This window comes from Bos mutus, chromosome 15, assembly GCF_027580195.1.
Source record: "Bos mutus isolate GX-2022 chromosome 15, NWIPB_WYAK_1.1, whole genome shotgun sequence".
Lineage (NCBI taxonomy): Eukaryota > Metazoa > Chordata > Mammalia > Artiodactyla > Bovidae > Bos > Bos mutus.
This window is the reverse complement of record NC_091631.1, coordinates 63,081,261-63,101,754: the sequence shown is the minus strand read 5'-3', so window position 1 is coordinate 63,101,754 and position 20,494 is coordinate 63,081,261. Positions and strand designations below refer to the sequence as shown.

At 38.1% G+C, this 20,494-nt stretch overlaps 1 protein-coding gene across 1 annotated transcript in view; it reads left to right on the top strand.

Moving 5' to 3' along the window:
* GUCY1A2 (guanylate cyclase 1 soluble subunit alpha 2) overlaps positions 1-20,494 on the top strand; it is a 500,240-nt gene that overhangs the window by 427,569 nt on the left and 52,177 nt on the right. The window lies entirely within an intron of this gene.

Genomic DNA, 20,494 nt, shown 5'->3' with positions numbered 1-20,494 from the left:
TAAATTCCATATATATGCATTAGTATACTGTATTGGTGTTTTTCTTTCTGGCTTACTTCACTCTGTATAATAGGCTCCAGTTTCATCTACCTCATTAGAACTGAAACAAATGTATTCTTTTTAATGGCTGAGTAATACTCCATTGTGTATATGTGCCACTGCTTTCTTATCCATTCATCTGCTGAGGGACATCTAGGTTGCTTCCATGTCCTGGCTATTATAAACAGTGCTGCGATGAACATTGGGGTACACGTGTCTCTTTCCCTTCTGGTTTCCTTGATGTGTATGCCCAGCAGTGGGATTGCTGGGTCATAAGGCAGTTCTGTTTCCAGTTTTTTAAGGAATCTCCACACTGTTCTCCATAGTGGCTGTACTAGTTTGCATTCCCACCAACAGTGTGAGAGGGTTCCCTTTTCTCCACACCCTCTCCAGCATTTATTGCTTGTAGACTTTTGGATAGAAACTATTCTGAGTGGCATGAAATGGTACCTCATTGTGGTTTTGATTTGCATTTCTCTGATAATGAGTGATGTTGAGCATCTTTTCATGTGTTTGTTAGCCATCTGTTTGTCTTCTTTGGAGAAATGTCTGTTTAGTTCTTTGGCCCATTTTTTGATTGGGTCGTTTATTTTTCTGGAATTGAGCTGCAGGAGTTGCTTGTTTATTTTTGAGATTAGTTGTTTGTCAGTTGCTTCATTTGCTATTATTTTCTCCCGTTCTGAAGGCTGTCTTTTCACCTTGCTTATAGTTTCCTTTTGTTGTGCAGAAGCTTTTAATTTTAATTAGGTCCCATTTGTTTATTTTTGCTTTTATTTCCAGTATTCCGGGAGGTGGGTCATAGAGGATCCTGCTGTGATGTATGTCAGAGAGTGTTTTGCCTATGTTCTCCTCTAGGAGTTTTATAGTTTCTGGTCTTACATTTAGATCTTTAAAGCCTTTGACAAAATTCAACATCCATTTATGATAAAAACTCTCCAGAAAGCAGGAATAGAAGGAACATACCTCAACATAATAAAAGCTATATATGACAAACCCACAGCAAACATTATCCTCAGTGGTGAAAAATTGAAAGCATTTCCCCTAAAGTCAGGAATAAGACAAGGGTGCTCACTTTCACCATTACTATTCAACATAGTTTTGGAAATTTTGGCCACAGCAATCAGAGCAGAAAAAGAAATATAAGGAATCCAAATTGGAAAAGAAGAAGTAAAACTCTCACTGTTTGCAGATGACATGATCCTCTACATAGAAAACCGTAAAGAGTCCACCAGAAAATTACTGGAACTAATCAATGAATATAGTAAAGTTGCAGGATATAAAATCAACACACAGAAATCCCTTGCATTCCTATACACTAATAATGAGAAAATAGAGAAATTAAGGAAACAATTCCATTCACCATTGTAACAAAAAGAATAAAATACTTAGGAATATATCTACCTAAAGAAACTAAAGACCTATATATAGAAAACTATAAAACACTGGTGAAAGAAATCAAAGAGGACACTAATAGATGGAGAAATATACCATGTTCATGGATTGGAAGAATCAATATAGTGAAAATGAGTATACTACCCAGAGCAATCTATAGATTCAATGCAATCCCTATCAAGCTACCAACAGTATTCTTCACAGAGCTAGAACAAATAATTTCACAATTTGTATGGAAAGACAAAAAACCTCGAATAGCCCAAGCAATCTTGAGAAAGAAGAATGGAACTGGAGGAATCAGCCTGCCTGACTTCAGGCTCTACTACAAAGTCACAGTCATCAAGACAATATGGTACTGGCACAAAGACAGAAATATAGATCAATGGAACAAAATAGAAAGCCCAGAGATAAATCCACGCACCTATGGACACCTTATCTTTGACAAAGGAGACATGAATATACAGTGGAGAAAAGACAATCTCTTTAACAAGTGGTGCTGGGAAAATTGGTCAACCACTTGTAAAAGAATGCACTGGGACAACCCAGAGGGATGGTACAGGGAGGGAGGAGGGAGGAGTGTTCAGGATGGGGAACACGTGTATACCTGTGGCGGATTCATGTTGATATATGGCAAAACCAATACAATATTGTAAAGTTAAAAATAAAATAAATTTTAAAAATAAATAAAAATTAAAAAAAAAGAAACTAGAACACTTTCTAACACCACACTCAAAAATAAACTCAAAATGGATTAAATATCTTAATGTAAGACCACAATATCTTTTTTTTTTAATAATTTAATTTATTTTTGGCTGTGCTAGGTCTTAGTTGCTGTGCCTGGACTTTCTCTAGTTGCTGTATGTGGGCTTCTCATTGAGGTGGCTTCTCTTGCTGTGGAGCACAGGCTCTAGGATGCATGGGCCTCAGAAGTTGTGACACGTGGGATTAGTAGTTGTGGCTCCTGAGCTCTAGGTCACAGACTCAGTAGTGTGGTGCATGGGCTTAGTTTCTTCCTAGATCAGGGATCAAGCCATGTCTCCTGCATTGGCAGGTGAATTCTTTACCACTGAACCACCAGGGAAGCTCTATTGTTTGTAGATTTTTGGTGATGACCATTATAAATGGTGTGAGATGATACTTCCTTAGTTTTGATTTGCATTTCTCTAATAATTAGTGATATCAAATATCTTTTCACATGCTGCTGACCATCTGTATGTCGTCTTTGTAGAAATGTCTGCTTATGTCTTCTGCCCATTTTTTTGATTGGGTTTTTTGTTGTTTTGATATTGAGCTGCATGAGCTGTTTGTATATTTTGGAAATTAATCCTTTGTCAGTTATTTTGTTTGCAAAATAACTAAAGTCTGTCTTTTTTCGTATTTATCGTTTCCTTTGCCGTGTAGAAGCTTTTAAGTTTAATTAGGTCCAATTGTTTATTTTCACTTTTTTTTTTCATTACTCTATGAGGTGGTCAAAAAAGATCTTGCTGTGATTTATGTCAAAAGTGTTTTTCCTTTCTTTACCTCTAGAGTTTGATAGTGTCCAGTCTTCCATTTAGGTTTTTAATTTATTTTGAATTTATTTTTGGGTATAGTGTTAGGGAGTGTTCCAATTTCATTCTTACCTGTTCAATTTTCGTAGCTCTACTTATTGAAAAAACTGTCTTTTCTCCATTCTATAGTCTTGCCTCCTTTGTCATACATTAAGTGAGCCTAGATATGTGGGTTTATCTCTGAGTTTTCCATCCTGTACCATTGATCTCTATTTCTATTTTTGTGACAGTACTGTACAATCTTGATTATTGTAACTTTGTAGTATAGTCTGAAGTCATGGAGCCTGATTCCTCCAGCTTCATTTTCTTTCTCAAGATTGCTTTGGCTTATTTGGGGTCTTATGTTTCCATTCAAATTGTGAAATTTTTTGCTCTAATTCTGTGAAAAAATGCCATTGGTAGTTTTATAGAGATTGCACTAAAATCTGTATATTGCTTTGGGTAGTAATAGTCCTTTTTACAATATTGATTCTTTCAATCCAAGAGCATAGTATATTTCTTCATCTCTTTGTGTTGTCTTTGATTTCTTTCAACAGTGTTTTATAGTTTTCTTAGTAAAGGTCTTTTACCTCCTCTCATAGGTTTATTCCTCAGTATTTTATTATTTTTGATGCAATAGTAAATAAGATTGTTTCCTTAATTTCCTTTCCTAATCTTTTGTTGTTAATGTATAGCAATGGAAGAGATTTCTGTGCATTAATATTGCATCCTGCAACTTTAGCCAATTCACCAATTAGCTTTAGTAGTTTTCTAGTGGCATCTTCAGGATATTCTATGTATAGTTTCACGTCATCTGCAAACAGTACCACTTTTATTTCTTTTCCAATTTGTATTCTTTTTATTTCTTTTTTTCTCCTCTGGTTGCTGTGGCTAGGACTTCCAAAATTATGTCGAATAAGAGTGGCAAGAGTGAGCATCTTTCTCTTGTTCCTGATCTTAGAGGAAATGTTTTCAGTTGTTCAGCATTGAGAATGATATTTGCTGTGGTTTGTCATATATGGCCTTTATTATGTTGAAGTAGGTTCCTTCTATTCCCAATTGCTGGAGAGTTGTTACCATAAATATGTGTTGAATTTTGCCCAAAACTTTTTCTGCATCTATTGAGATGATCATATTGTTTTATTCTTTAATTTATCAATATGGTGTATCACATTGATTGATTTTCATATGTTAAAGAATCCTTGAATCACTGGATAAATCCCATTTGATCATGGTGTATGATCCTTTTAATGTGTTGTTGGATTCTATTTCCTAGGATTTTGTTGAGGATTTTTGTATCTATGTTCATCAGTGTTATTGATCTGTAGTTTTCTCTTTTTTGTTATATCTTTGTCTGATTTTCCTATCAGGATGATCATTGCCTCATAGAATGAGTTTGGGAGTGACCCTCCCTCTGCAATTTTTTAGATAAGTTTGAGGACAGGTTATATCTCTTCTCTAAATATTTGATAGATTTTGCCTGTGAAGCCATCTGGTCTCAGACTTTAGTTTGTTGGAAGACTCTTAATTAGAGTTTCAATCTCATTACTTGTAATTGGTCTATTTATATTTTATGTTTCTTCCTGGTTCAGTCTTAGAAGTTGTACCTTTCTAAGAATGTGTCCATTTCTTCAGGTTTGTCCATTTTATTGGCTTGTATTAGCCTCTTATGATCCTAGATATTTCTGTGGTGTCGGTTGTAACTTCTTTTTCATTTCTGATTTAACTGACTTGGGTCTTTTCTCTATTTTTCTTGATGATCTGTCTACTGTTTGTCAATTTTCTTTATTTTCTTGAAAACCAACTTTTAGATATATTTAATTTATTATGTTAGGTCTTATTATCCTTTTATTCATTTCTATTTCACTTATTTCTACTATGATCTTTATGACTTATTTCTTTCTGCTAACTTTGGGTTTTGTTTTGTTTTGTTTGCTTTTATTATTATTGTTGATGTTGTTTTTGTTCTTTTTTACTCTAGTTGCTTTAGGTGTAAAGTTAGGTTGTTAATTTTCTTTTCTTTTCTTATTTTTTTTTTTTTTCCTTTGAGGTAGGAGTGAATTGCTTATCAGCTTCCCTTTTGCTGTGTCTCATAAGTTTGGGGTCATCATGTTTTATTTGTCACTTTATTCTATTTTTTTAATTTCCCCTTTGAAATCTTTGGTGAATTTTTGGTTACTTAGTAGCATACTTTTAGCCTCCATGTATTTCTATTTTTTAATAGTTCTGTTTTTTGTAATTGATTTCTATTCTCATAGTATTGTGGTCAGAAACGATATTTGATATGATTACAGTTTTCTTAAGCTTACCAACACTTGATTTTTGACCGAAAATGTGATATATCCTGGAGGATGTTCTTTGCACACTTGAGAAAAATGTATTCTGCCGCTTTTGGGTGGATTGTCCTGTAAACATCCATTAAGTTTATCTGATCTTTTGTGTTATTTAAGGCTTGTGTTTCCTTATTTATTTTCTGTCTGAATGATCTGTCCATTGGTGTAAGTAGGATATGAAGTCCTCAACTATTATTTTGTTACTCTGGACTTCCCCTTTTATGGCTGTTAGTGTTTTCCTTATGTATTGATACATTCCTATGTTGTGTGCATAAGTATTTGCAATTGTTATATCGTCTTCCTTGACTCTTGTAACAGCATTCTTTTCATAATCTATTTTGTCTGATATAAATATCGATATTCCAGCTTTCTTTTGATTTCCACTTGCATGGAATACCTTTTTCCATCTCTTCATTTTCAATCTCTTTGTGTCCCTAGATCTGAACTGGGTCTCATGTAGACAGCATATATACTGATCTCATTTTTATGTCCATTTGGCCAGTGTGTCTTCCAGTTAGAGCGTTTAAACCATTTACATTGAAGCTAATTATCCATATGTATGTTTTTATTAACATTTTCTTACTTGTTTTGGATTTGTTTTGGGGGGTCTTGTGTTTCCCACCTAGAGAAGTGCCTTTAGCATTTGTTGTAAAGCTGGTTTGATGATGCTGAATTCTTTTAGATTTTGTTTGCCTATGAAACTTTTGATTTCTCCATCGAATCTGAATGAGATCCTAGATGGATGGAGTAATCTTGATTGTAGATTTTTCTTTTTCACCACTTTAAATATATCACACCACTCCCTTCTGGCCTGCAGAGTTGCTGTGGAGAAATTGCTAACTTTTGGGGGATTCATTTTTATGTTAGTTGTTGCTTTTCCCTTGATGCTTTTAACATTTTTTTTCTTTGAGCTTAATTTTTTATCAATTTGATTAATATGTTTCTTTGGTTGTTTCTCCTTGGGTTCTGTATGGGGCTCTGCACTTGCCGGACTTGAGTGAGTTTTTTGCTTTCCCATCTTAGGGAAGCTTTCATCTATAATCTCTTCAAATGTTTTCTCAGACCCAATCTTTTTGTTCTCTTCTTCTGGGACCTCTGTAATTCAAACACTGGTGTATTTTCTATTGTCCCAGTGGTCTCTGAGACTGTCCTCATTTCTTATCATTCTTTTATCTGCTTAACTGCTCTGTGGCAGTTATTTCTGCCAGTTTATTTTCCAGCTCACTCATTTGCTTTTATGCTTCAGTTATTCTGTTATTGATTCCTTCTAGTGTATTTTTCATTTCAGTTACTGTGTTGTCATTTACTGTTTGTTCTTTAGTTCTTCTAGGTTCTTATTAAATATTCCTTATATTTTCTCAGTCTATGCCTCCATTTTATTTCCAAGATTTAGGATCATCTTTACTATCATTACTCTGAATTATTTTTCAGGCAGGTTGCCTATTTCCTCTTCATTTATTTGGTCTTGTAAGTTTTTACCTTCTCCTTTGTCTGTACCATATGTGTGTGTGTGTGTGTGTGTGTGTATTTAATTCAGTCCTTTTGATGATTGGGGCTGTGTTCCTGTCTTGCTGGTGTTTTTCCTAAGACTTTCAACACTTTAGTTTGTAGGCAATTGTGGAGAGTCAGTCCCAGTGCTGAGGTGAGGTCTTCAGGGAGTGCTCACATTGATTAATATTCCCTAGGATCTGAGGTTCTGTGTTAGTCCAGCCATTTGGACTCAGCACTCCCACTACAGGAGCTCAGGCTCAATCCCCAGATTGGGAATCAAGGTCCTACAAGCCACTCAATGTGACTAAAAAGAAAAGGAAACAAACAAAAAGGAGCAGAACTACAACAATGAAAAATAAAATTAGAAAAATGGAAAAAATATTATAAAAAATAAAAAGGAAAAATGCCAAAGCAAAACAGAACCACAACAGCAAAAATAAAAGCCAAAAAGGGCTTGGCAGTGAAGAGAGGTGGGGCTCAGACCTGGGGCCCTCTCAGCTGAAAGAGGCCCTGAGGGAGCAAATCTTAAGCTCAGGACCCACGTGGCCATAAGGGTCCCCAGAAGGTAGATTCAGGCCCAGGTCCCTAGAAGACTCGCTGGGGCCAAGTGGGCAGTGAAGACACTGGCCATGTTCCCCTCCAATCTCTGATCCCCTGAAGGTCTCTCACCATCCCCACTGATTCCCACACTGTAGGGTGGCTCCTCTAAGTGTGGGAGATACTCTCAGTCCCCTGCTGCCCTTCAGGGGTTCTGGGTCCTCTCCTGCCTCCATTTATCCAGCTCTAAATCATTCCCAAGCCCCCAGGACCTGTATGGACAGAGGGCTGATAGTCACACCCGGGACCCCTGTAGGGTTGCCAGGACCTGACCAGGCAGGGGAGACAGTGACTGTGTTCCTCTCCAATTCCCCAGTCTTCTGAAGGTCTCTCCCTTTTCCTGTTGATCCCAGCATTGTGGGTGGACACCTCCCAGCATGGAAAACCCTCACTGCCCCCATCTGCCCCTCAAGAGTATTGGAACTTTCACATCTCAAATATTCATCCTCCTCATGTTGTACTAGGTCATGCAGAGATTCCTCCCATCCCCTTAGATATCTGAGGTCACCCACAGGTGACTTGTAGGTGCTTAATTGTGAGGAGATATAAACTTCTTATCCTCCTACTGTACCAGCTTGACTCTGCCCTTTGTAGACTTTTTGATGATGGCTACTCTGACAGGTGTGAGATGACAACTCGCTATAATTTTGATTTGTGTTCCTCTGATAATTAGGGATATTGAGTATCTCTTCATGTGCCTTTTTGTCATCTCTATATCTTCTTCCAAAAACTTTTTAGATTTTCTGCCCATTTTTTGTTTGGGCTGTTTGTTTTATTGACATAGAGTTCCATGAGCTGTTTACATATTTTGGAGATTAATCCCTTCTTGGTCATATCATTTGCAAATATTTTCCCCTACTTTGTAGGTTATACTTTTGTTTTGTTGACAGTTTCCTTTATGGTGCAGAAGCTTTTAAGCTCAATGAGGTACCATTTGTTTATTTATTTATTTTTTCTTATTTTCATTACTCTCACAGTGAAAATCACTCAGCAGTGTCCAGCTGTTTCCAACCCGGTGGACTGTAGCCCCCTCAGGCTCTTCTGTCCATAGTATTCTCCAGGAAGATCTACTGGAGTGGATTGCCTTTTCCTTCTCCAGGGGATCTTCCCAACCCAGAGATCAAACCTGGGTTTCCTGCATTGCAGGCAGATTCTTTACCATCTGAGCCACAAGGGAAGCCCATTTCTATCAGAGATTGGTCAGAAAAGATCTTGCTGCAATTTATGTCAAAGAGTGTTCCATCTATGTTTTCCCCTAAGAGTTTTATAGTATCTGCCTTTACATTTAAGTTTTTAATCCATTTCAAGTATATTTTTCTGTACAGTGTCAGGTGATACTCTAATTTCATACTTTTCTATGTTTTCCAAGAACCATTTACTGGAAGATTGTCTTATCCATTGTATATCCTAGCCTCCCTTGTTATAGATTAACTACCATAGGGTTGTGAGTTTATTTCTGGGATGTTTATCCTATTCCATCCATCTATATTTATGTTTTTGTGTGTGTGTGCTGTATCATACTGTTTTGATTATTGTATCTTTGTAGTATAGTCTGAATTCAAGAAGTCTGATTTCTGCAACTTTGTTTTTCTTTTTCAGGGTTGGTTTGACAATTTAGGGTCTTTTTTTCAACATTTTTTTTTAATTCCTCTAGTTCTAGGAAAAATGACATTGGAGTTTGGGTAAGGATTTTATTAAGTTTATAGATTACATCAGATGCTATAGTCATTTTGAAAATATTGATTCTTCCAATCCAAGAAAATCTGCTTATGTCATCTCTGATTTATTTTATCAGCATCTTATACTTTTCAGAGTAGTGATTTTTGCTTGCTAACATGGCTTTATTCCTAGGTATCTTATTCTTTTTGAAGCAATGGTAAACAGGGTCATTTCCTTAATCTATCTTTCTGATCTTTTGCTGATGCATGTGTGCAGTCACCCAGTCCTATCTGATTCTTTGCAACCCTATGGACTGTAGCCTGTCAGGTTCCTCTGCCCATGGGATTCTCCAGGCAAGAATACTGGAGGGGGTTGCCATTTCCTCTACCAGGGAATCCTTCTGACCCAGGCCTCAGGCACATGTCTCCTGCAGCTTCTGCACTGGCAGGCAGATTCTTCACCTCAGAGCCACCTTGGGAGCCTAATCTTTTGTTGGTGTGCAGAAATGCTATAGATGTCTGTGTTTTAACTTTTTATCCTGCAACTTTACCAAATTCATTGATAAGCACTAGTAGTTTTCTGGTAACATCTTTAGATTTTTCTATATATAGTATAATGTACAGGAGGCAGTGACCAAAACCATCCCTAAGAAAAATAAATGCAAAAATGATTGTCTGAAGAGACCTAACAAATAGCAGAGAAAAGAAGACAAGTGGAAGACAAAGGAGGAAAGGAAAAATAGGCCCATCTGAATGCAGAGTTCCAAAGAAGAGCAAGGAGAGATAAGAAAGCCTTCCTAAGTGAACGACGTGAAGAAATAGAGGAAAACAATAGAATGGGAAGGACCAGGGATCTCTTCTCTATGCCAGAAGTGAAGAGGAACTAAAGAACCTCTTGATGAAGGTGAAAGAGGAGAGTGAAAAAAATGGCTTAAAATTCAACATTCAAAGCATGAAGATCATGCCATCACTTCATGGCAAATAGATGGAGAAATAATGGTAACAGTGACTGACTTTATTTTCTTGGACTTCAAAGTCACTGTGGATGGAGACTGCAGCCGTGAAATTAGAAGAGGCATTTTCCTGGGGAAAAAAGCAATGACAAACCTAGACAGCATATTAAAAAACAGAGGTATTACTTTGCCTACAAAGGTCCATATAGTCAAAGCTGTTGTTTTTTCAGTACTTATGTACTGATGTGAGAGATGGACAATAAGAAAGGCTGAGAACTGAAGAACTGATGCCTTCAAACTGTGGTGCTGGAGAAGACTCTTGAGAGTCTCTTGGACAGCAAGGAGATCAAACCAGTCACTCCTAAAGGAAACCAACCCTGAACATTCATTGGAAGGAATGATGTGGAAGCTTCACATCAGCCACCTGATGTGAAGAGCCAACTTATTGGAAGAGACTCTGATGCTGGGAAAGACTGAAGGCAGGAGGAGAAGGAGACAACAGAGAATCAGATGGTTGAATAGCATCACTGACTCCATGGACATAAGTTTGAACCAACTCTAGGAAATGGTGAAGGACAGGGAGGCCTGCCATCCAGCCATTCATGGGTCACAAAGAGTCATACACGACTGATAGACTGAACAATAACAAGAGATGTCTTCAAGAAAATTAGAGATACCAAGGGAATATTTCATGCAAAGATGGACACAATAAAGGACAGAAATGGTATGAACCTTACTAAGCAGAAGATATTAAGAAATGGTGGCAAGAATACATGGAACTATACAAAATGATCTTAATGATCCAGATACCATGATGGTGTGATCACCCACTTAGAGCCAGATTTAAAGTGGGCCTCAGGAAACATCATTAAAAGAAAACTAGTGGAGGTGATGGTATTCCATGTGAACTCTTTCAATCCTAATAGGTGATGCTGTTAAAGTACTGCACTCAATATGCCAGCAAATTTGGAAAACTCAGCAGTGGCCATGGGACTAGAAAAGGTCAGTTTTCATTCCAGTCCCAAAGAAGGGCAATGCCAAAGAATGCTCAGTCTACCACCCAATTACACTCATTTCACATGCTAGCAAGGTCATGCTTAAAATCCTTCAAATTAGGCTTCAACAGTGTGTTAACCTCCGAGACCTTACAGATGTACAAACTGGATTTAGAGAAGGTGAGGAACCAGAGATCTTATTGCCAACATACATTGGATCATAAGAAAAACAACAGAATTCCAGAAAAGCATCAACTTCTGCTTCATTGGCTATGTATGCTAAAGACTTTTATTGTGTGGATCACAACAAATTGGGAAATTCTTAAAGAGATGGGAATACCAAACCACCTTACCTGCCTCTTGAGAAACCTTTATGTAGGTCAAGAGGCAACAGTTAGTCATGGAACAGCAGACTAGTTCCAAACTGGGAAAGGAGTATGTCAGGACCATATATATTGTCACCCTACTTGTTTAACTTACATGCAAAGTACATCAATGGAGAAGGCAATGGCACCCCACTCCAGTACTCTTGTCTGGAAAATCCCATGGATGGAGGAGCCTGGTAGGCTGCAGTCCATGGGGTCGGGAAGAGTCGGACATGACTGAGTGACTTCACTTTCACTTTTCACTTTCATGCATTGGAGAAGGAAATGGCAACCCACTCCAGTGTTCTTGCCTGGAGAATCCCAGGGATAGTGGAGCCTGGTGGGCTGCCATCTATGGGGTCACACAGAGTCAGACACGATTGAATTGACTTAGCAGCAGTAGCAGCAGAGTACATCATGTGAAGTGCTGGGCTGGATGAATCACAAACTGGAATCAAGATTGCCAAGAGAACTATCAATAATGTCAGATATGCAGATGGCATCACCCTTATGGCAGAAATCAAAGAGGAACAAAAGAGTCTCTTGATGAAAGTGAAAGAGGAGAGTGAAAAAGCTGGTTTAAAACTCCACATTCAAAAAAACTATGATTATGGCATCCAGTCTCATTAATTCATGGTAAACAGGTGGGGAAACAGTGGAAAGCATGACATATTTTATTTTCTTGGGCTTCCAAATCACTGAAGATGGTGACTGCAGCCATGAAATTTAAGAACGCCTGCTCCTTGTAAGAAAAACTATGACAAACCAAGACAGAATATTAAAAAGCAGAGACTTACTTTGCTGACTAAGTTCCTTATAGTCAGACCTATGGTTTTCCAACAGTCATGTATGGATGTGAGAGCTGGGAAATAAAGAAGGCTGAGCACCAAAGAACTGATGCTTTTGAACTGTGGTAGAGAAGACTGTTGAGAATTCCTTAAACTGCAAGATCAAACCAGCCAATCCTAAAGGAAATCAACCCTTTGAAATTCACTGAAGGACTGATGCTAAAGCTGAATTTCCAATACTTTGCCCACCTGATGAGAATAGCCAACTCATTGGAAAAGACCCTGATGCTGGGAAAGATTGAAGGCAGGCGGAGACAGGGACAACAGAGGATGAGATGGTTGGATGGCATCGCTGACTCGATGGACATGAGTTTAAGCAATCTCTGGGAGATGGTGAAGGACACAGAGGCCTGGCGTGCTGCAGTCCATCGTGTTGCAAAGAGTCCTGCAAAACTAAGCGACTTAACAACAAAAATCTGCAAACTGTGACAGTTTTACATCTTCTTTTTCAATTTGAGTTTCTACTATTTCTTTTCTGATTGCTGTGTCAAAGACTTTCAAAAACTATGTTAAATAAAAATCATGGCAATAGACATACTTGCCTTGTTCTTCATCTTAGAGGGAATGCTTTCAGGATTTCACGATTGAGAAGGATGTTAGCAGTGGTTTTGTCTCAGTTCAGTTCAATTGCTCAGTTGTGTCTGACTCTTTGCAACCCCATGGACTGTAGTACTCCAGGCTTCCCTGTCCATCACCAACTCCCAGAGCTTACTCAAACTCATGTCCATCGAGTCGGTGATGTCATCCAACCATCTTGTCCTCTGTCATCCCTTTCTCCTCCTGCCTTCAATCTTTCCCAGCATCAGCATCTTTTCCAATGAGTCAATTCTTCGCATAAAGTGCCAAAGTGTTGGAGCTTCAGCTTCAGCATCAGTCCTTCCAATGAATATTCAGGACTGTTTTCCTTTAGGATTGACTGGGTTTGATTTCCTTGTAGTCCAAAGGACTCTCAAGAGTCTTCTCCAACACCACAGTTCAAAAGCATCAATTCTTCAGCACTCAGCTGTCTTTATAATCCAACTCTCACATCCATACATGACTACTGGAAAACAATAGTTTTTACTAGACAGACCTTTGTTGACCAAATAGTGTCTCTACTTTTTAATATGCTGTCTAGGTTGGTCATAGCTCTTCGTCCAAGGAACAAGCGACTTTTGATTTCATGACTACAGTCACCACCTGCAGTGGTTTTGGAGCCCAAAAAACTAAAGTCTGTCACTGTCTCCATTGTTTTCCCATCTATTTGCCGTAAGTGATGGGAACGGATGCCATGATCTTTATTATTTGAACGTTGAGTTTTGACCCAGCTTTTTCACTCTCCTCTTTCACTTTCATCAAGGAGCTCATTAGTTCTTCTTTGCTTTCTGCCATAAGAGTGGGGTTATCTGCGTATCTGAGGTTATTGATATTTCTCCCAGCAATCTTGATTCCAGCTTGTGCTTCATTCAGACCAGCATTTCACGTGATACACTCTGCATATAAGTTAAATAAGCAGGGTGACAACATACAGCCTGGACGTACTCCTTTTCCTATTTGGAACCACTCTATTGTTCCATGTCCAGTTCTAACTGTTGCTTCTTGACCTGCATACAGATTTCCCAGGAGGCAGGTTAGTCTGGTATTCCCATCTCTTGTCTCATATGGCCTCTATTATGTTAAATTCCCTTTATTCCCTCTATCTGGGAAACTTTTCCTTAAATAGTTGTAAAATATCTCAGTAGCTTTTCTGCATCTATTGAGATGATCATATGTTTTTATCCTTGTTTGTTAATTTGGTGTATCACAGTGACTGATTTTTGAATATTGAAGATCTCTGAATCCCTGGGATAAATCACACTTGGTAATTGTATATGATTCTTTTAATGCATTTTTGGATTATGTTTGCTAGTATTTTGTTGAGGATTTTTGCATCCATGTTTATCATTGATTCTGGCCTGTAATTTTCTTTTTTACGGCAGCACTGGTTTTGGTATCAGGGTGGTGGTGGCCTACTAGATTGAAATTGGGTGTGTTTCTCCCTCTGCAATTTTTTGGAAGAGTTTCAGAAGAATAGATGTTAACTTTTCTCCAAATATTTTATAGAATTGACCTGTGAAGCCTCTGGCCCTAGACTTCTTTTTGGAGGATTTTTAATCATAATTTCAATTAATACTTACGTTTGGTCTGTTTTTATTTTCTCTTTCTTCCTGGTTCAGTCTTGCAAGGTTGTATCTTCCTAAAAATTTATTCATTGCTTCTAGGTTGTCCATTTTATTGGTCTATTGTTGTCTGCAATATTCTCTTATGATCTTATGTATGTCTGTGGTGTCAGTTTAATTTCTCTTTTTTCATTTCTAATTTCATTGATTTGAATCTTCTCCCTCTTTTTCCTGATGAGTCTGAAATGTTGTGACTGTGAGCCATGTGCTATACTGACCTCTCTTTCGTGACCTCTGAAGGAGAAGATTTCCATCTGCGGCCAGATACAAGACTCGACTGCTTGGAGCTTTTTGTGTAGCAAAGTTTTATTAAAGTATAATAGAGCTAAGGAAACCTTCTGATAGACATCAGAAGGAGCAGAAATAGTGCCCTCTTGCAAGTTTTTAGTAAGGCATTTTATGTCTGTTATGAAGCTGCTAATCAGATAATAGAGACACCTCAAGACTGACGGGAGTTTCACCAGGCCCCTCCCCTACAATATGCATTTTTTTTTAATTTACATAATTGTATTAGTTTTACCAAATATCAAAATGAATCCATCACAGGTATACATGTGCTCCCCATCCTGAACCCTCCTCCCTCATCCCTCCCCATACCATCCCTCTGGGTCATCCCAGTGCACCAGCCCCAAGCATCCAGTATCGTGCATCGAACCTGGACTGGCATCTCGTTTCATACATGATATTTTACATGTTTCAATGCCATTCTCCCAAATCTTCCCACCTTCTCCCTCTCCCACAGAGTCCATAAGACTGTTCCATACATCAGTGTCTCTTTTGCTATCTCGTACACAGGGTTATTGTTATCATCTTTCTAAATTCCATATATATGTGTTAGTATACTGTATTGGTGTTTTTCCTTCTGGCTTACTTCACTCTGTATAATAGGCTCCAGTTTCATCCACCTCATTAGAACTGATTCAAATGAATTCTTTTTAATGGCTGAGTAATACTCCATTGTGTATATGTACCACTGCTTTCTTATCCATTCATCTGCTGAGGGACATCTAGGTTGCTTCCATGTCCTGGCTATTATAAACAGTGCTGCGATGAACATTGGGGTACACGTGTCTCTTTCCCTTCTGGTTTCCTCAGTGTGTATGCCCAGCAGTGGGATTGCTGGATCATAAGGCAGTTCTATTTCCAGTTTTTTAAGGAATCTCCACACTGTTCTCCATAGTGGCTGTACTAGTTTGCATTCCCACCAACAGTGTAAGAGGGTTCCCTTTTCTCCACACCCTCTCCAACATTTATTATTTGTAGACTTTTGGATCACAGCCATTCTGACTGTTGTGAAATGGTACCTCATAGTGGTTTTGATTTGCATTTCTCTGATAATGAGTGATGTTGAGCATCTTTTCATGTGTTTGTTAGCCATCTGTATGTCTTCTTTGGAGAAATCACAAGCACAGAAATTGAAACTGTAATCAGAAATCTTCCAGCAAACAAAAGCCCAGGTCCAGATGGCTTCACAGCTGAATTCTACCAAAAATACAGAGAGAAGAGCTAACACCTATCCTGCTCAAACTCTTCCAGAAAATTGCAGAGGAAGGTAAACTTCCAAACTCATTCTATGAGGCCACCATCACCCTAATACCAAAACCTGACAAAGATCCCACAAAAAAAGAAAACTACAGGCCAATAACACTGATGAACATAGATGCAAAAATCCTTAACAAAATTCTAGCAATCAAAATCCAACAACACATTAAAAAGATCATACACCATGACCAAGTGGGCTTTATCCCAGGGATGCAAGGATTCTTCAATATCCACAAATCAATCAATGTAATACACCACAGTAACAAATTGAAAAATAAAAACCATATGATTATCTCAATAGATGCAGAGAAAGCCTTTGACAAAATTCAACATCCATTTATGATAAAAACTCTCCAGAAAGCAGGAATAGAAGGAACATACCTCAACATAATAAAAGCTATATATGACAAACCCACAGCAAACATTATCCTCAATGGTGAAAAATTGAAAGCATTTCCTCTAAAGTCAGGAACAAGACAAGGGTGCCCACTTTCACCAACACTATTCAACATAGTTTTGGAAGTTTTGGCCACAGCAATCAGAGCAGAAAAAGAAATAAAAGGAATCCAAATTGGAAAAGAAGAAGTAAAACTCTCACTATTTGCAGATGACATGATCCTCTACATAGAAAACCCTAAAGACTCCACCAGAAAATTACTGGAACTAATCGATGACTATAGTAAAGTTGCAGGATATAAAATCAACACACAGAAATCCCTTGCATTCCTATACACTAATAATGAGAAAACAGAAAGAGAAATTAAGGAAACAATTCCATTCACCATTGCAATGAAAAGAATAAAATACTTAGGAATATATCTACCTAAAGAAACTAAAGACCTATATATAGAAAACTATAAAACACTGGTGAAAGAAATCAAAGAGGACACTAATAGATGGAGAAATATACCATGTTCATGGACTGGAAGAATCAATATAGTGAAAATGAGTATACTACCCAAAGCAATTTATAGATTCAATGCAATCCCTATCAAGCTACCAACAGTATTCTTCACAGAGCTAGAACAAATAATTTCACAATTTGTATGGAAAGACAAAAAACCTCGAATAGCCAAAGGGATCTTGAGAAAGAAGAATGGAACTGGAGGAATCAACCTACCTGACTTCAGGCTCTACTACAAAGCCACAGTTATCAAGACAGTATGGTACTGGCACAAAGACAGAAATATAGATCAATGGAACAAAATAGAAAGCCCAGAGATAAATCCACGCACATATGGACACCTTATCTTTGACAAAGGAGGCAAGAATATACAATGGATTAAAGACAATCTCTTTAACAAGTGGTGTTGGGAAAACTGGTCAACCACTTGTAAAAGAATGAAACTAGAACACTTTCTAACACCATGCACAAAAATAAACTCAAAATGGATTAAAGATCTAAACATAAGACCAGAAACTATAAAACTCCTAGAGGAGAACATAGGCAAAACACTCTCTGACATACATCACAGCAGGATCCTCTATGACCCACCTCCCAGAATATTGGAAATAAAAGCAAAAATAAACAAATGGGACCTAATTAACCTTAAAAGCTTCTGCACATCAAAGGAAACTATCAGCAAGGTGAAAAGACAGCCTTCAGAATGGGAGAAAATAATAGCAAATGAAGCAACTGACAAACAACTAATCTCAAAAATATACAAGCAACTCCTACAGCTCAACTCCAGAAAAATAAATGACCCAATCAAAAAATGGGCCAATATGCATTTTTGACATAGGATGGCACAAGGTCTGTCATCCCTGGCCATTAAATAATTGACATGAATACTGGTTCATTGAGCCATTATCAGCCCAAGGTTTGAGAAAAGAAAAAAATGTAGTCTTAGGCAAAATGGATTTGAAGAAAGGTAGATTCCAAAGCAAATACATAGTTTCATCAACATCAGTTCAGTTCAGTCACTCAGTCATGTCCAGCTCTTTGCAACCCCATGAATCGCAGCATGCCAGGCCACCCTGTCCATCACCAATTCCCGGAGTTCATTCAAACTCACGTCCATCGAGTCAGTGATGCCAAAGAATAGCTCATCAGTTAGCTCAAGGTTTGAGAAAAGTTAAGTTCAGGTGGAACCAGGTGTTGTAAATAGAGAAGGGAAAAACATCTGCCACTTGCAGTTTATTTCCTCCTTCCTCTTGGGTACCTCTGACCTCCCTACCGAGGCTGTTAACACGCTCAAGTTTGATGAAACTTTTATTAATTTTGTATATTTTCTCATATAATTAGCTTTTATTTTCATTGATCTTTGCTATCATTTTCTTCATGTCGGTTTCATTTATTTCTGCTCTGATCTTTATGATTTCTTTCCTTCTCTTACCTTTGGGTTTTGTTTGTTTCCTTTCTCTAGTTGCTCTCAATGTAAGCTTAGTTTCTTTACTTGCAATATTTATTTCCTGAAGTAAAATTTTACTGCAGCAAGTTCCATTTTAGAGCTGATTTGGTGTATCCCACACATTTTGTTTTATCATGCTTTTGTTGTCATTTGTCTTGAAGTATTTTTTTTAATTTTATTTTATTTTTAAACTTTACATAATTATATTAGTTTTGCTAAATATAAAAATGAACCATCCACAGGTATACATGTGTTCCCCATCCTGAACCCTCCTCCCTCCTCCCTCCCTATACCATCCCTCTGGGTCGTCCCAGTGCACTAGCCCCAAGCATCCAGTATCGTGCATCGAACCTGGACTGGCAACTCGTTTCATACATGATATTTTACATGTTTCAATGCCATTCTCCCAAATCTTCCCACCCTCTCCCTCTCCCACAGGGTCCATAAGACTGTTCTATACATCAGTGTATTTTTTTTTCATTTTTCTTTTATTCCTTCCATGATCCATTGGTGGTTTAGTAAAATATTACTTAGCCTTCATGAGTTTGTGTTTTTTAGTTTTGTTTTTTTTTTCCTGTAATTGATTTCTAATTCCATAGGCTTATTGTCAGAAAAGATACTTGGTATGGTTTAGTTTTCTTAAATTTACCAAAGCTTGATTTATGGTCCCAGAGGTGATCTATCTTGGATAATGTTCCAGTTTGCACTTGAGAAGAAAGCATATTCACCTATGTCCATTTTGAATATTCTATAATATCTATTAAGTCCATCTGCTCTATGTGTCATTTAGGTCCTGGGTTTCCTTATTGATTTTCTTTCATGATGATCTGTCCCATGGTGTAAGTGGGGGTATTAAAGCCCCCTACTATTACATTATTACTATTGATTTCTTCTTCTATGTTCAGATCAGATCAGTCACTCAGTCATGTCTGACTCTTTGAGATCCCATGAATTGCAGCACACCAGGCCTCACTGTCCATCACCAACTCCCAGAGTTCACTCAGACTCACATCCATTGAGTCAGTCATGCCATCCAGCCATTTCATCCTCTGTCGCCCCCTTCTCCTCCTGCCCCCAATCCCTCCCAGCATCAGAGTCTTTTCCAATGAGTCAATTCTTCGCATGAGGTGGCCAAAGTACTGGACTCTCAGCTTCAGCATCATTCCTTCCAAAGAAATCCCAGGGCTGATCTCCTTTAGAATGGACTGGTTGGATCTCCTTGCCGTCCAAGGGACTCTCAAGAGTCTTCTCCAACACCACAGTTCAAAAGCATCAATTCTTTGGCACTCAGCCTTCTTCACAGTCCAACTCTCACATCCATACATGACCACAGAAAAAACCTTAGCCTTGACTAGACGAACCTTTGTTGGCAAAGTAATGTTTCTGCTTTTGAATATGCTATCTGCGTTGGTCATAACTTTCCTTCTAAGGAGTAAGCGCCTTTTAATTTCATGGCTGCAGTCACCATCTGTAGTGATTTTGGAGCCCAGAAAAATGAAGTCTGACACTGTTTCCACTGTTTCCCCATCTATTTCCCATGAAGTGATGGGACCAGATGCCATGATCTTCGTTTTCTGAATGTTGAGCTTTAAGCCAACTTTTTCACTCCCCTCTTTCCCTTTCATCAAGAGGCTTTTTAGTTCCTTTTCACTTTCTGCCATAAGGGTGGTGTCATCTGCATATCTGAGGTTATTGATATTTCTCCCGGCAATCTTGATTCCAGCTTCTGTTTCTTCCAGTCCAACATTTCTCATGATGTACTCTGCATATAAGTTAAATAAACAGGGTGAAAATATACAGCCTTGACGAACTCCTTTTCCTATTTGGAACCAGTCTGTTGTTCCATGTCCAGTTCTAACTGTTGCTTTCTGAGCTGCATACAAATTTCTCAAGAGGCAGATCAGGTGGTCTGGTATTCCCATCTCTTTCAGAATTTTCCACAGTTTATTGTGATCCACACAGTCAAAGGCTTTGGCATAGTCAATAAAGCAGAAATCAATGTTTTTCTGGAACTCTCCTACTTTTTCGATGATCCAGCGGATGTTGGCAATTTGATCTCTGGTTCCTCTGCCTTTTCTAAAACCAGCTTGAACATCTGGAAGTTCATGGTTCACGTACTGCTGAAGCCTGGCTTGGAGAAGTTTGAGCATTACTTTACTAGCATGTGAAATGAGTGCAATTGTGTGATAGTTTGAGCATTCTT